This window comes from Halichoerus grypus, chromosome 8 (assembly GCF_964656455.1).
Source record: "Halichoerus grypus chromosome 8, mHalGry1.hap1.1, whole genome shotgun sequence".
Taxonomy (NCBI): Eukaryota; Metazoa; Chordata; class Mammalia; order Carnivora; family Phocidae; genus Halichoerus; species Halichoerus grypus.
In genome coordinates, this window is record NC_135719.1 from 86,176,838 (window position 1) to 86,193,350 (window position 16,513).

General features: G+C 34.7%; 1 long non-coding RNA gene across 6 annotated transcripts in view; it reads right to left on the reverse strand.

Annotated features, from left to right (window-relative positions):
- Nucleotides 1-1,550: 1,550 nt before the first annotated feature.
- The window catches only part of LOC118530243 (uncharacterized), a 449,173-nt gene continuing 434,210 nt past the window's right edge, over nucleotides 1,551-16,513 (reverse strand). For 4 of the 6 annotated variants that reach the window (XR_013440652.1, XR_013440653.1, XR_013440649.1 and 1 more), the window contains 3 exons: nucleotides 8,769-8,875; nucleotides 7,348-7,444; nucleotides 4,031-6,362 (listed from right to left, as the gene is read on the reverse strand). This is a non-coding gene — a long non-coding RNA (uncharacterized LOC118530243). Of the gene's footprint in view, nucleotides 1,680-4,030; nucleotides 6,363-7,347; nucleotides 7,445-8,768; nucleotides 8,876-16,513 lie in introns of those variants that run through there. The other 2 variants (XR_013440650.1, XR_013440655.1) reach the window with 2 other exon arrangements.

Sequence of the window (16,513 nt, forward strand, 5' to 3'; positions counted from 1 at the left end):
TAGTGACATATGTTATTTTCCACGTTCCTTGCAGAGTACACCATTGCATTCCCGCGTAGGCTACGTTTCCCTTGGGAACAATGGGTCCTGGTTGCTGTGGGTCTGGTGCAACATGGCAGTCCGCATCTCGCACCAGATCATTTGGGAAAGAAAAGAACAGTGAACAGTTCTAATGTTTTTTTCTCTTTGAAAAGGCTTGTGTTTGATTTGGACTATATTTGTATGAATATAATGAACACAAGTTGATGTGAAAAGATATTTCTCTTTTATAAAATGTTCGTGTTCATAGGGTAAGTTGTAGATCAAAATATGCAGGTGAATTAATTTGTTATTTATGATTGGGCATAATTTTAGTTCTTTGGGAATATTGATTTTTTAAATTTGCAACCACTTAAACATGTATTTGTGTCACCAATCATATGCATAATTTAAAACACTGAGGAAATAATCAAGCTTCTCTGATGGAATGGTCTTGTTTTAATACTGCCTTGTCCTATTGAAAATGAATAGAAGATAGTCTCTTTATTGTTTTAAATGATTAAAAGCCTACTAATAAAATTTCAGTCTCTTTAAACAGTCAAAGGCATTGTATTTTCAAGCTCATTTGATACCAAATCTATTTTTTTTTCTCGAAAGGGATACATCTTTTAAAAAAAATTAAAATCATCAGAACATTTCAAATGAAATGTGAATTTTCATAAAACAAAATCTAGGTTTGCACTTTATAGATAGACATATTAAATACAATGAACTATTTTGCCAGACAACCTTACTAATTATTTATAGAACATTGTGAAATAGATTATTTTGTACTTGGAAAAAATCAATGTTATGTCATGAGGATGAAAATTTGATGGTATTTTCAGTAGGCTCTGAATTAGTTGAGGTTTAAGTATAAGTTGAGGGTAAAAAGATTTTGGCAAGTGCATAGCAAGGGTGCAAATGATTATGTTAGCATATTCATCATGGCTGCATCTCACCAACCACAGTGTTCTGCTGGCTTTTTGTTTTCTTGTTTCAATTTTGAAATACTTCAGATTGATGCCCTTGCTTTGAGATGCCAAGGCTTTCAGGAAAAGTAGGATTCCTCCTTCCTCTGTTTCAGAAGAATGGGTAGCAATCCAAGTTGCCTTTAAAAAAAAAAAAAACTTTCAGAGTCACATACAATGACTTTTGTCTAGATGGTGCAATTCCTAGAACAGGTCCATTCCCAGTTTGAGAGACCTATTCTTTTTCTTAAACAGAAAGATCTCAGAGTGAGAACACCTTCTTCTATGATGAGTGGTGCACCCAAGAAGGGTGAGAAATGAAATTGGGAACATTTTGCTCTCTTCATAAAGAACCTTCTCTAGCCTAAGTTGTAAAAAATATTTTTTGCAGACTTACGGTGTACCGAAATTAATAAGCCAAGAATTACTGCCATAACAGTTTACTTTATAGGAGCATCAATCATTTTTCACAAAAATAGTCTTTATTTACTGGGCTACCCAGGTCTTACCCTCTAATTCTTCGTTTTGAAATTAGCCTCTTTTATGAGTCACCTCTGTGCCGGCCATCTTCCTGTTGTCAGCTGGTGTTGCACTTGAGAGACCTCTGTTCCATTTATTGCCCTGAAGAATGTCACTTTTTCCTTATCTAATGGGAAGCTTAAATTGAGTCACATGCTACATTAATGTCACCTGAAATGAAGGAAAATCCTTTGTTTTCAGTGGAATGAGAATTTTGATTCTATCGTTTCTTTTGAATATCAAGGATTCAGATTTGATAGATTTTACTTTTGAATTCATTAAAACTCTTTTTTATCCAGTAGATTCAAGTGTACAACATGTTAGATGGTACCTACCTACTTTGGAGTTTAAAGAACTATGCTTGAAAGCGAAGTCATTCTTACAGTCACTACAGAGCAGAGGTGAGAGTCAGGGTGCTTTATGTTAATTCAATGACAACTTTTCAGAGGATAAAGAAATTATGGTTCAAGGTGCAAGTATTTTCCTTCCACTTAGGAAATAAAGGCATATAAGGAGATGGTATTTACTCAGTTACTAAAGTAAATTCCAGCAATGTACAGAGATCAACATTACATTGTGAAACATTTTATATCTACAAAATGTGCTTTATACCCACTGTTTGGAGTTATCATCTATCACTTGAAATAGGCAAAGACTGATAAGCCCATTTTAAAGCTTAGAATAAAATGAAAACCTTAAGTTTGTGTATTTACTCAAGAGGATACCTAATTACTAAAAGACACATCTCTTTTTAAATATTTTCCTTTTTTATTCCTAAACTTCACCAGGAATTATAATATGCCGTTAGTTCTGTAACGTTAAGGTCAATTCTCCATTTTGAAAGGCACCATTAAGCTACACCATCCATACAATCTCTTACAGTGGCTTTTTGGTGAAAAATCTTATCATTCTTCTATTAAACTAAGGCACTAAATTATGTCATTTATAATGAAAACATTATATGGAAGCCATTAATGTTTTAGTATAAATTAGTTTCGACCATTATCATCTTGGTAATACTACCAAAGTTCCACTTGGAGTTCTGTAGAGGGTCAACTCCAACTCCTTACTCAACCATATCTATGCAAAATTCATATCCTGAGGGACAATAGGGGCGGGGCGGCAGAGAAAGGCAGCAATGATGGTGGTGTGCTATTCTTCTCAAGCATCTTATGAATACCTGACTTCTGTGAAGTGAACAAAGATTAAAAATAGAAGTGAAACTTTTTCCTGGAAACAAGCATATCTCCTCCTCGAGTATGTCAGAATGGGAATTTTGAGGAAAAGATAAAGTGTGCAATAACAAGTATGCAATAAGACCTAGCAGCACTCAAGTATTTTTACAAATGTGACTATTCTCATAGTCGCAGGCAGGAAACGTGATGTTTCGATTTTGAGTCATTTTTTTTCCCATAAGGTAGAGTTGGATTGTAGTGATAGTCACTTAGATTACTAGACCTCTATCAACCAGGAGAGGCTATCGCTATATTGTGGAAACCTGTGACTTTTAAAATGTCCCTGTTTTAAGTTCCACATTTTTCCAATAATAGACTGAGTGCATATTTTAGGTAAATTTTTGTTTTGTGTGAAATTTTCAGTTGAGCTAAGCTTTCTAAAATATATCATATGGAGAAAAGTTATATGTATATATTTTTTTCTCCTAGAGTGTAGAGTAGGCTTTCTTGGTTATACACTGCTGCTTAGCCCCTTGGCAAATTCTCTCAAACGCAAGAATTTCGACCCTTGTTGAAGAGTTTAGAGTATCAGTGAAACTAAGTAATTCGGTAAAGAAACTTTTGAGAATTCTGGCCAATGATTGGCACATTTGGAGTGATACTGGAGGACACTGTAGGGAGATGGGGGGATATTGAGGACAGCGGTCTGGAGAGGCAGGGAGCGTGATCACTCGAGGATAGGACCACAGAAGTAGCTACATGCCTTTCTTTTCTCATGAAGACATTCTGTTCATATTAGCCTCAGAGTGATTAACAGTTATATATCTTCAATCAGATTCAGAAATATTGAAGCAGTTTTTGACATTTCTAGCTCTGAAATTTACCCACACACATTTAGCCTCTTTCTGAGATTCTTCTTCCTTTCCTTATTATTCCTAAAATAATTCGCTAAAAAAACCATTGGGAAATTACTTTAAAATATCATCCAGTAGTAATAGTGGTATTTTTGTTTTTAACTTTCCTTTTTTTAAATTTTATTTTATTTATTTGACAGAGCGCGCGAGCACAAGCAGGGGGAGGGGCTAAGGGAGAGGGAGAGGTAGGTTCCCTGCTGAGCAGGGAGCCAGATGCGGTGCTCCATTCCAGGACCCCGGGATCATGACTTGAGCCAAAGGTAGATGCTTAACTGACTGAGTGACCCAGGCACCCGGTGGTTTTTAACTTTCAAAACTTTTTCCTCCTAAAGAACAAAAAATTAATGTACTAATAATAGTATTAAGCATAAACATGTTAATGAAAATAGCTAACCTTTACTCAGCACTTACTATATTCTGGACTTCCTTTTATTTTTTTTAAGATTTTATTTATTCATTTGACAGAGAGAGACACAGTCAGAGGGGGAACACAAGCAGGGCGAGTGGGAGAGGGAGAAGCAGGTTTTCCGCCGAGCAGGGAGCCCAGTGTGGGGCTCTATCCCAGGACCCTGGGATCATGACCTGAGCCAAAGGCAGAGGCTTAACAACTGAGCCACCCAGGAGCCCACTGGGTTTCCTTTTAATGACTTTAATGTAATCCTTTCAACAATCCTCAGAGGAAGGTATTATCCTTTCTAGGATATAGATGATGAAACTGAGGCATTAGAGAAGTTACTGATTCGCTCGATGTCACACATGTAGTAAGTGTAGACCAGGAATCTTAACCCAGTGTATCTGACTCCAGCGGCAGAACTCTTAACTTGCAGAAATCTTCTCTTGGTAATTCAAAAGCCGTATTCTAATCCCAGGTACTTATGAGTAGATTTCATTGCGTGCATTTACTACCAATATTACACTCGATGAAGATGGCAAAGTTTGTGTCCTGACATCATCTGATTATGCGTCCTTGATGCTTATTCTTATGTAGAACACTTTGCAAAGCACTGCACAGAGCGCAGCTTAGGAAAGTCAATCCTAAAACTGTATCAATATAATTATACTTATGTGGCACGATTATAATACCATTTTTTGAGTACCCACAATGTTCTTGCTCTTGTGCTAGGTGCTTCAGTGATTCTTATGCCAATACCATAAAGGAGGTATTAGTTTCCCTATCTGCACATAACACTGAGGCATAAAGAAATTTTCACACAAAATTAGTAAATAACTAGAAATGAGTTTCTAAACAAGGTATATCTGAAGATACAGGTTTCTCCCAAGGTTTATTATACTTAAACCTAAGGTATTTTATATTGTAGAATTCAAAAACTGTGGAAATGAGAATTTAAAACTTTCTCCAGTTTTACCAGTGATAAAGCTAAAAGGAGAGGCGGACATTGGTGACTTCATTCAGGTAGTACAGATTCGGTCTTTCATCTTTACCCTGTAGTACGGGTGACAATTTACACATAAGATGTTAAAAAAACAAAAAGGTAGTTAACCTTTATTACATACTGATCTTGTTCTGGAGCCTAAGCCCCGTTGTTGAAAGAAACAAGTTTTAGTTTGTTAATTATAGATAGCTCATTTCTTTCAGTTTAAAACAGTTGTTGTGGTTGTAAAACATGTCCACGTATTCTTTTGAAGGGATACTTTTTCTTCAAAAGGTGGAACCTAATTTCCCTTCCCTGAACTTGGGCTGGCTTAGTGACTTGCTTCGAAAGTAAAGAATATGGTGGAATTGACAATGTGTAACTTCTGAGTTTAAGACATAAAGGCATTGTAGTTTCCTCTTTGCTCTTTCTCTGGTGTCACTCACTTTGAGGGAAGCCAAGTGCCATGTTATGAGGATACTCAAAAGCCATAGAGAGACCCATGTGGCAAGGAACTGAGGCCTTTAGCCAATAGTTAGTGAGAAGTGAGGCCTCCTGCCAACAGCCATGTGAATGAGCTTGGAAGCAGATCCTGAAGCCCGAATCAAGACTTCAGAAGACAGAAGCCTTGGCTGACATTTTGTTTGCAATCTTATGTGAGACCCAGAGCCAGAAGCACCCAGCTAAGCCATTCTGAAATTACTGAGCCATATATATTTTGAGATAATAAGTGTTTGTTGTTTTAAACCACTAAGGTTTGGTGTAATTTGTTGCACAGCAATACATAATTAATATGGTAGTCTCTGTAAGGTAACATTTACTCAATTTTAAATTCAAACTACCTGATAGTTGTAGCTCTCCCAAGTTCTTCAACGAGTGTCTCTTTCCCCATCTACCTTTCAAGATGGAAGATTTCCAGGGGAAATCTTACAATAGATGTGTTTTGTACTGTTCTCTAAGGCTCTGCCCCTTTTGCTGAGAGGACCCGCTTTCTACCTGGACGCTTTTTTTCAATGCAGTCCACTGAAGAACTGGTCCCGTTTGAACATCCTTCTGTAATCTTCCGACGGTGAACTTGGTCACAATGCACTGTCAGTCTTTGCAGTGCCCATAGGCCTCCTTTGATTGACTTGTATTTTCAGCTGTTGAGGATATGAAAACTCTGGATGCCCCACGTATCAGGTATGGGCCCCAAGGCACCTGATGCTCTACCCCCAGACAGCCCCTGACCTGTAGCACTTGAAGCAGCATGCTTTCAGCGCCCCATTTCCTGCAGAGTCTGCCATGATGCTTGACGCTTTCCAGGGATACATCTGGAGGACACAGGAACAAATTCTTTCACTGGGAATCCCTTAAAATTGTCTTCATAAAATGTGAAATACTGGAAACAACCTAAAAGCCCATACATAGGAAAGTAATTGAATAAACTATGGTACATCTACACAATGGAGTACTATGCATCTCTAAATAAGCATGAGAAAGGCCTTTTCAGGATATATTGTTCTGTGATAAAAGCAAAACGTTATCTATAGTATATGACCATCTAAGCAAGAAGGAATAATAAGAGAATATAAAGCATCTGGTCCTTTGTGGAAAAGACACATAGGAAGGATAAAACAAAAACAAAAAAGACTGGTTACATACAGGGGTGTGTGTAATGGGAACATGGTATAGGGTTGAAGAAGATGCAATACTTTTGCAAATATACATTTTTTATAGCTTTTATTTTTAGAATCATGGTATTATTTTGCATACCTCCCAAATAAATAAGTGACTGAATAAACCAGGATGTGAGTAGAACCCAGAATGGAAACAAACAGTACCAAATGAACCCAACCGTATTATAAATGAATAAAATAACCACAGTGAAGAGGGTGGGGATAAAGGAAGGAATGTAAGTAACTTCAGAAAGCAGTATTTTGACTAAAGTTTAAAAACAAACAATCAAAAACCAATGATGTATTGTATGGTGACTAACATAACATAATAAAATTTAAAAAAATAAAAAATAAAAACAAACAAAAAAACACGCTTTCCACAATTGTACTCTGTATAGTAAATTTGTGTCTAACATGGGTATACATCAGCAATTCTGAAACTATTTTATGTTCATACTAGGTTTGAACAATGAGCAAATATATTATTTATAACAAGAACCATGTTGCTCACTGTCAGAGAAAGAGGTTACAAATGAAAATGGAGGAAAGACTGAAATGAACCCTGTCATGTTAAATTAGAATAAAAGGTATCAGTATGAACTCATAATTTTTCATATATATACTGATGGATATAGGAATAAACAGGCGTATTCATGTGTTATTTTACATAAATATATTTCCTAGCACTGTTCTCTGAGAGGGCCTAGAAACCATCATACCTCTAGTAGCAATGAGTACACTCAGCTTTTAGATCTTGGACTGTAAATGTCGTTTTCCAGTGAAAGGGACCAGGGCTCCTTGGAGAAACGGCTGATGCTAGGAAGGACCAGGGCAGGGAAAATACAAGATAAGAATGGAATATTCCGAGGTAACAAGAAGTACTCATAAAATGATGGAGGCATCTCAAAAAACCCACAAAAAACACATTCAAAGAGCTCCCAATGGCCAAAGTTGGGCCAATTGTAGAACAAATCAAATAATCCTAGATTTGAATTTGAATTTGTGCCTCTAGGTTAAAATAATTATCAATGACTCCACACAGATATAAATATATGAATGGAAAAGTAAATAGATAGAAGAGAGTACTATCCTTTACAGTAGAATGTATATTAATAAATCTACAAGGAGTCAGGGAAATAGAAAATCACCATTAAACAAACACCACAGTAATATTTGTTGTATCTACCCATCTGTATACATGTTGTTCAAACCATCGGTGACTGCTAAAACTAGTGTGATGAGAAACAGGGTACTTAACATAGTTTTAAAGTGTTTCCTCACAATATACTTATTACAAAGTGAAAATATTAAAATATTACAATGAAGCTTGGCAGACACAGTTTAGTCATGTGATTAGAGTTAACATTATTATCAGTAATAAGATAGAATGTCATCATATACCCCATTAGGTGATGTATTGAGAAGGATATAACATCACTTCAGTTTTATTTTTGGCAAAAAAAATTGTAACATCTAACTTGTAACTCTAAAGTATAAGATCTAAAATTGTAACTCTAATTACAAGAAAGCATAAAATAAACAAAAATTGAGGGATATTCTATAAAATAACTGGCATGTACTTTCCAAAAGTGTTAAGAACATGAAATACTGAGGAACTGTCACAGATTGAAGAACCCTAAAGTGACATGACAACTAAATGCAATATGGGACCTTGGATTGGGTGTTGGACCAGAAGAAAAGATATTAGGGAAAAACTGACAAAATTCTAATAAGGTCTGTATATTAGTTAATGATATGGTATCTGTGTTAGTTTCTTGGTTTTAAGCATTAAACTACGTTTACAGAAGATGATCATATTTGGGAAGCTGGGTGAAGAGTACAAAGAATTCTCTGTACTGTTTGCACAACTCTTCTGTAAGTCTAAGTTATTTTTTTAATGTTAAAAAAACTTGGCAGAAGTTAAACTCTAGTGAATTTGCCTCAGCTAAAATAATCCAAGTATTCTGAGAGAATGCTTTCAGTGTGTGTCAAGGTTAGTTAGTTCCAATGGTCTGAAAAACAGTATCATGTCAACTGAACCACCACAAGTTAAACTAGCATTCTGGCCAAATTGAAATAAATACTCTACCATGACTCAACACACACACACACATACACACACACACCCTCTGTTACATACCACTCCTGGCTCCCCTCCACTCTCTGGAGAATGGGGAATGGTAAGAAAGGATGTTCATAATTGACTTCATGCCTTTTTCTTCATTCTTTCTTTCTCGACTTCCTCCCCTAGGGATAGAAGGTTTTTTTTATTTCCCAGTCCCATAGTAACTGCCTCCTTCCATGCCCTGCTCCTTCCTTAGGTGGCATTCACTTTATCCTTTCCTGGGACAAAGTAGCAAAAGTGTTGCAGGGAAGAAAACCCATTTATGAGTACCTCTCAAGATGCACAGAGATGTACTTAAAAATAGTACCCCTGACATACTTATAGACGGCTCTGTACATTTTAATACCTGATTATCCTCCTGAGTTAGTTCCCTGAAGTTCAACTTTATCTTCCTGGTTACATTGTAATGTCCTTGAAGGCCAGACTGAGATCTTACACATCATTTGCATCCCCACAGCATGCAACAAACACTAACTAGTCAGTGCATATTTTGTTGACTGTTTGAAGTAAATCATCACAAATCTTTTTGGGTATGGTATTAAAGAAGTGTGGAGGACTGATCTATGAAGAGCAAAAGTCCACGGTTCAAATTCCTGCTTGGTTTTGAAAGGTATGCCAATCCTAATGGAAAAGTGCTCACTGTCCACTTTAAGTATGCCTCTTTATAAAGGTTTTCAGCTATGGAAAAGCATCAGACATACCCTCTATTTAAAGATCATACATATTATAAATAACTTCAGGATCTTCTATGGGAAGATGACGAATAAAATATGTTGTAGTTTGAGGGCATATGGTTGAAAAAGCTATTCATGACCTGAAGCTATTCATGCTTCAAAAATTTAAAAAAAAAAAAAAACTATTTCTATCATAAGAATCCCAGCTCCATCCTTTGAAATGTGAGCAATTTAAAGAAATTTTCATTTAAATCTAAGATGGGATCAAAAGGTGACTGTGGACAAATAGAGTAATACATGTGAAGATTTAATAGCATACAATATTAGAGTTTGTTGAGAAATCAAAGCCTTAGAGTCAAATACATAGGCATTTTGGAAGGTACAGAGAAGAGGGAAATCTGAAAATATTTACTTTAAAAATATCATGATTTTATTTTCTAATTTTTGTAACTTTTAAAGTATGATTTTTTGAGTGTGTGCTGAGATGCTAAGAATGAACTTGTATTTTTTACAGGATTATATACTTTTTAATCTTACTGAAAATTCTATATTCACACTGAACAGAAATGGTGAACTATTTGCTGGAAAAAAGAGGACATTTCATTTTGAAGGTATCTGTTACTTTTACAAACAGTCTTGAGAGCATTGTTATTTTTTATAAAGACTTTTCTTTTTTTCCAAGATTACATCATAGGTGGGCAATAGTGATTTTTTTTTTCAATGTTCCTTATTTTGGAGTTAGGGTTTACTGTAAAAACACAACTTTTGGACAATTTAATTTAGAGTAAATAGCTGCAATTTGGATATTTACTGTATTTTAAAGACAAAACAATTGTTAATTTCTTGTGAAATTCTCTCACCCAATTATGGGTGGTTATGTTTGAGAAAAAGATAACATTTTAGCTTTACTGGGTATTGTTTGTGTATGAGAATAGCAGTGTCAATCCCAGACCAATTATTAAGTGCTCCTTTACCTGAGAGACACCGTCCCTCTATCTTGTATCTTTGGTAGCCAACTGAATGTTTGTTGGATTTTTTTTATTGCTAAATGTTACAATAGCAACATTTAACATTATAAATGTTATTACTGATAATGAAGAAATAATTTGCCATTACTGTTTATAGACTCAGAAAGAGATGGACTGTTACTATGTTGAAGGTATAATTAACTAAACAGAAAGCGGACATATTTGGGTAGGGACAGACTCTGAAAAACAATAAATTATTCAGTATATTCCTAGCAGGTGAAACAAGTGTACCCTTGTGTCAGCCGATCAAGGGGTTTATACTCAAGATGGAAACAAGTAATGAAAAGATAACATTGTTTATCTAACATAATTATGATGGATGATGAATGGTGATAGCTAACATACACTAAGGGCTTACTATGTGCCAGACACTATGTTAAGTCCTTTTTATACATGATCTTATATAACATTTTATATGGTCCCAGTATAACATGAAAGCTGCTTTCAAAGAGTTCTCTGAAAAAAACTCATTTGTTTCATGATTTTGTTTGTACTGTTAACAGAAGCAGCCATAGTATATTTTCTCAGTGTAATTCTTTTATATGATGTTTAAGTTATCCACTCTGTATTTGAGAATTAGGTTTTGATTTTCAATGAATCTGGTCAAGATTTAATTCATTCTTGTATTTTTAAAAATTTATTTTTCTAAAATGATAATCTCAGCATAAACATTTGTCATTGGAATGTCTACTTTTAATGTTCAAGAAATAAAGCAATATGTTGGATTTGCTATTAAATCAAAATTTCGAGAAAAAAAGTACATAAAGTTACAAGTTCAAAGTAAACAAGTCCCCAAATAAGTTTTATTTAGCTTACAAAAAATTGAATCAATCAAAGTTTAATGGATTATCAAAAATAACAGCATCAATATCTTCATTTTCAATAATAACAATAATTGGAAATGTGTTTTATATTCCTAAAAGTTCTTTAATTTCAAAAGGTTTAGTCATCCTGCCTCAAATTGCAAGAATTCGTATGCTTCCTTTAATTATGATTTTTACAAAATATGCTTTCTATTATTATCCTATATGTATTATATACTATGCAAATGCACATATATAACAGTTATAAGCAAGAGTGATTGGTTTTAATTTTCAGGCTCTTCTGAGGTAAGATATGCAATTGAACAATTTATATTTTGAAGATAGTTTTGTGATATTATGGATATCAAAATTCTCCTTTCATATAAGAGTATTTTCCTGTAATATCTACTCAACTTATGCTGTTATTTCCTAGTTTGTGAGTGTTAGCAAAAAATGTTGTACTGAGTTAAATGGATTTCTGATTTACTCTGGTAAAATATATATGAAGGACATAATGAAACCAACAAACATGTTAAAAATGATAACTAGTTTGTATTTTAGTGTTTAATATATGCCAGGCACTGTTACATGGATTTTATCAGTTAAATCTAATCTTCTCTGGTAGTTAATGTTATCATTATCATCACATTTTATAAATAAGGGAAGGTATTTAGAGAGGTAAAGCGATTTTCCTAAGGTGACACATAGTAAAAATGCTAGAACAGGATTTAAATCCAAGTATTTTAGCTCTAGAGTACATGCTAGAGTATTAACATCTCATTGAATATACACAAGATAAAGTCATTCTAAGGCTCAGATGGGATACGCTCATCAAGTTACTACCTAATCAGAGTCCCTGCTTATGTTACTGTGGTATCAGGGTCAACTTAAAGCTGTTAGTAGATTCTAAAAAAGTTTGATCATTTATTTCTAACAAGTTTCATTCATACCAAATAGGGACACTTTTTCCATCAGTAGATGATAGTCTTAGGGTAGCTGTTCAAAATGGTAGTTTTGGTGAAATGGGTCTGGGAGAGGCTGGGCAGAGCGACTCAGCAAACTCCAGTGGTACAGGATCATGTCGACTTTCGTGTACATGCTATCCCAGAAATCAGAATTCGTTTGTATTCTTCCTCAGGTTTGGGTCTGCCCGCTTTAGACCAGACCAATCAAGACAATGTGAAATCTTAGGAGGACATTTCAGATATGCTAATTCTGGACCAATTTCTTGGAAATAGTATGGTATCCAGTTTTATATTTGAAATGTGTAACATCCATGCTCATCCTCCTTTAAGTAAATTCCCTGTTCAAACTGTCCCATTTTACTCTTCAGGGTTTCTTGCCTGAAACCAGTTGTGCATCTGAATAATACAAATAACTTCAGAATGTAATCTGTTGACATTAATAATTCATGCACTGCAGGTGTGTTAGCGAAGAAAAATAAGTTAGCAACAAGTTTTTAGTTTTAGAGACTCAAGAACATGATAAACATCCATTGGAAGTTCTTGGTTATGTGCTTAAGGATCTACAGTAGAATCCTCCTGTATGGTAGTTTAATCTCTAGGTACTGGGTCTGGGTTTAACTTAGGATATAAATTCAGATTCATTGTCCTGCAGTCCAAATATCTGATCTCTTCTGAGAGCAGCATTAGAACGAGTCTTCACATTTGGTTAAACATATATGGCAGTAAGTAATGGAGCACAGCGATGTAATGGCATGAGGAGGAAAGTAGAAACCTACTCAAGATCTATTCAAGAAAGAGATATTACAAACACACTCCAAAGATCACATGCTGGAGTGTCTGAAATATCTTAAAGCTCAGGAATAAAAGATGATGGAAAACTGTTAGGCTGCTTCTCTGTTTGCAAAAACCAGGGCTTGCCAAATTCCACCCACTTTTGTGGCACTCTCCCCGAATAAATAAATTTTGTTTCTGTAAGTAGGAATTCATTTCCACTGTCATTAAATACATTCTTGCTAAAAATTGGGAAGATGGACTTGTATTTTGAGATTGAGATTAAAAAATGATTGAATTTAATGACACTAAAATTATAACTTTAATTAACATGCTCATTTCTCAGTACTGAGACTTATTTGTGTTTTTTATTCAGTTATGTTGTATCAATAGTAAATAATATGGTAACAGTAAATAAAGCAAAAGTAAATAAATATTTGATAATTTAAATAGGTCTGTAATTAGTTTGATGATATAAGAAGGCAAAGGGAATGAAGTACCCAATATTACCTTCATATTCTATATTTTCATTATAGATAAGTCAGTTTCATATTATTAATATGAATCATTTTATTAAAGATGTTATAAGGTTTGTAAGTGAATGTAAGTATGTGACAAGTTTTTTTTTTTTTTTTTTTTGAGAGAGAGAGGAGAGCACAAGTGGGAGTGGAGGGAAGTGGAGGAGGAGAAAGAGAGAGAGAGAGAATCTTAAGCAGCTCCATGCTAAGCACCCAGCCCCGACACGGGGCTTGATCCCAGGACCCTGAGACCATGACCTGAGCCGAAATCAAGAGTCAGACACTTAACTGAGTCACCCAGGCGCCCCGATAGAAGTTTTTAATAGAAAGATTTATATTTCTCAATTAATGTTTGGCAAGAAGTGGCCATTTGATTTTTTTTATTTTTATTATTTATTTATTTGAGAGAGAGAGTGAGAGAGAGAGAGAGAGCACAAGAGGGGGGAGCGGGAGAGGGAGAAGCAGACTCCCTGTTTAGCAGGGAGCCCGATGCGGGACTCGATCCCGGGACTCCAGGATCATGACCTGAGCCGAAGGCAGTCGCCCAACCAACTGAGCCACCCAGGCGCCCGCCATTTGATTTTCTAATTAGCATCAAGTAGGTCCTTTCTGAGAAATATTCTCTGTATGTTCACCAAGAAAAAAGCTTGAAATTTCGAATGTAAATAAAATGTAAATTTAAAAAAATCCTACTGTAGTATTGAAATAGTTCCATCTCAATTCAATCAGACCAACTCAATCAGTCGGTCAACACACACCTGGAGTGCACACATTCTTTCTAGGCACTGTATCTGATGATAGGAATGGAGCAATCTGTGAGGGACACGGTCCTTACCTCTGTGGAGCTGGCAATATAGACTGGCTACCTGATCTACTTTACTTTCAAGTAGGAGTAAAATAAGGCTTTGTATGTCTTCAATACATACTGTTTAATAAATAGCATGGATTGTATACTGAAAGAAGTATTTGAGACTTTTGAATTACACTTTTTTAGGTGTATTGGTGCCATGAAAAGGGTTGAAATTATACAAACTTCTCATTTTATAATTTTAAAACAATAGCAGTATTAAAATATCTTTTAATATTCTATAGAAAATTAAAATGTGGATATAGTTTTCATCATTTGAAAATTCAACTTGTACTTGATTCTCTGAAGTAGCTGGTGTACAATGATCCCATGCAATATCAATGTGCTCAGTGATAGAGAAGATGGTAATTGTGTACTAAGGGAATTTAGGCTGTATTTTGATGATGTGGTCAATTACTTGGCCTTTGTGAACATTCATGGAATAATTGGTTTTATTTAATAAGTCCATTTGTGAAAATAGCCACTGTTGTACATTGGTGCTTATCAAAAGCATTTTTCCTTGAAGAGATTGCACATGCAAAGCACCAAACTACCAATTAATGTAATTTGTTTAGAGCTATTTTTCTTTCTGTACCATCAAGGCATTAGCTATCAAAGGTGAACGGTAAAATACCCAGCCCAAAATGGGTTGTATGGCTACCCCAACAACTTAAACAAAGAGAGTAAGAGAGAACACATGTGTTACATTTACCCAGATCTTCCCTTTAACTGAAGCTTTTAAACTAAGATTGATAGAAAACAGTGTTTAGGAAGAAATAATGCATACTGATTTATATAAAATGCTATTCGCTGTATTTTTCTTTTTGTATTAGCTTTAATGAATAGATATGCCTTTTTATTTTGTGGTACCCTACCATTAAATGATACCATCATTTTTTTTCTGCCTAAATAAATTCAAATTCTTGTCACCTACTATCTGTACAGGAAGATTTGAGACATTATTCCTAATTGAGATTTTTACTGAATATCTTTTAAAGATAAATTTGTTTTATTCTTTCACCCACTATTTAAAAGGATTTTCACATTTTTATCTTCTAAAGGAATTGTCAATGAGAAACTAAAACTGCATAGACTATACATTAAAATCACTTTAGTTTTTAAGCTGTCATGAACTGTTTCAAAAAATGCTAAGTTGCTATTGTTTAATGTCTGTCATTTTATAATGCTTTAGAAGTTATCTATCCTGTAAAATTATTAACTGATGCTAAAATTGCCTTGTAAGTATTAGGACAATAGCAATTTTGTAACAGCTGGGACACTGCCAATGTAAGATAAGTACATTTTGCTCTGTAGATTCATAAAGTGCTTTGAAATGGTTTGTAACTGATGGATGGATGCATTTTCTAAGTGTAGAAAGCAATATTTTGTAGAAGGAAATGGCTTGAAAGCTGACACACATGCATGCAAATGCCATTCTCTTCAGTAAGTAATTTGCTTTTTCTTTCAAAAGCATAAATGGCATAGTTAGACACATTATTTTGTATATTGCACATAACAATACAAGATGCACAAAAACAGCAAGTACAAAACATTTCATATTGATAGAGGAACCCATGGCTGTGGTATATGATTAGCATAAATGTATACACACTGAAGTAATGCCTTCAGAATTAAAAAGTGAAACTGAAAAAAATAGGAAAGTTCTACTAAACTTCAGGAATGACAATATTTATTATGCTTTCCCTCTTTCAACTTCATTGTACTACTTGATTGGAATGCTATATCACTTTAAATGGATATATTTTCCTTAAAGCACTAAATATTAATCATGGTGCCTCTGCAAGGTTACAAAGCTATCATATTGTTCTGCATACCTACTTAGGATAGCTAACATTTTCCAGCTTTTTAAAAATAAAAGTGAACAATAGCTTTTCCTGTACTACAAGCAGTCACATAGGACTAGTTTTTGTCAAGTTCAAATTGTTCTCTGGCCTGAATTGGATGTTTAAGATTCTGAGTTCCCAGAACAGACTGGCAGAAAGTATGTAACCGATCAATATTCATATCATGAATTTCTGAAAGCCTGTACCAAGAAGACTAAGTTTGAATTGTCTTTTAGAGACACGTGATTTAAAACCTCCCTTAGCAACTCTGTATTTTTTAAAGAACGCAAACTTTGGAGCCAGGATGGTT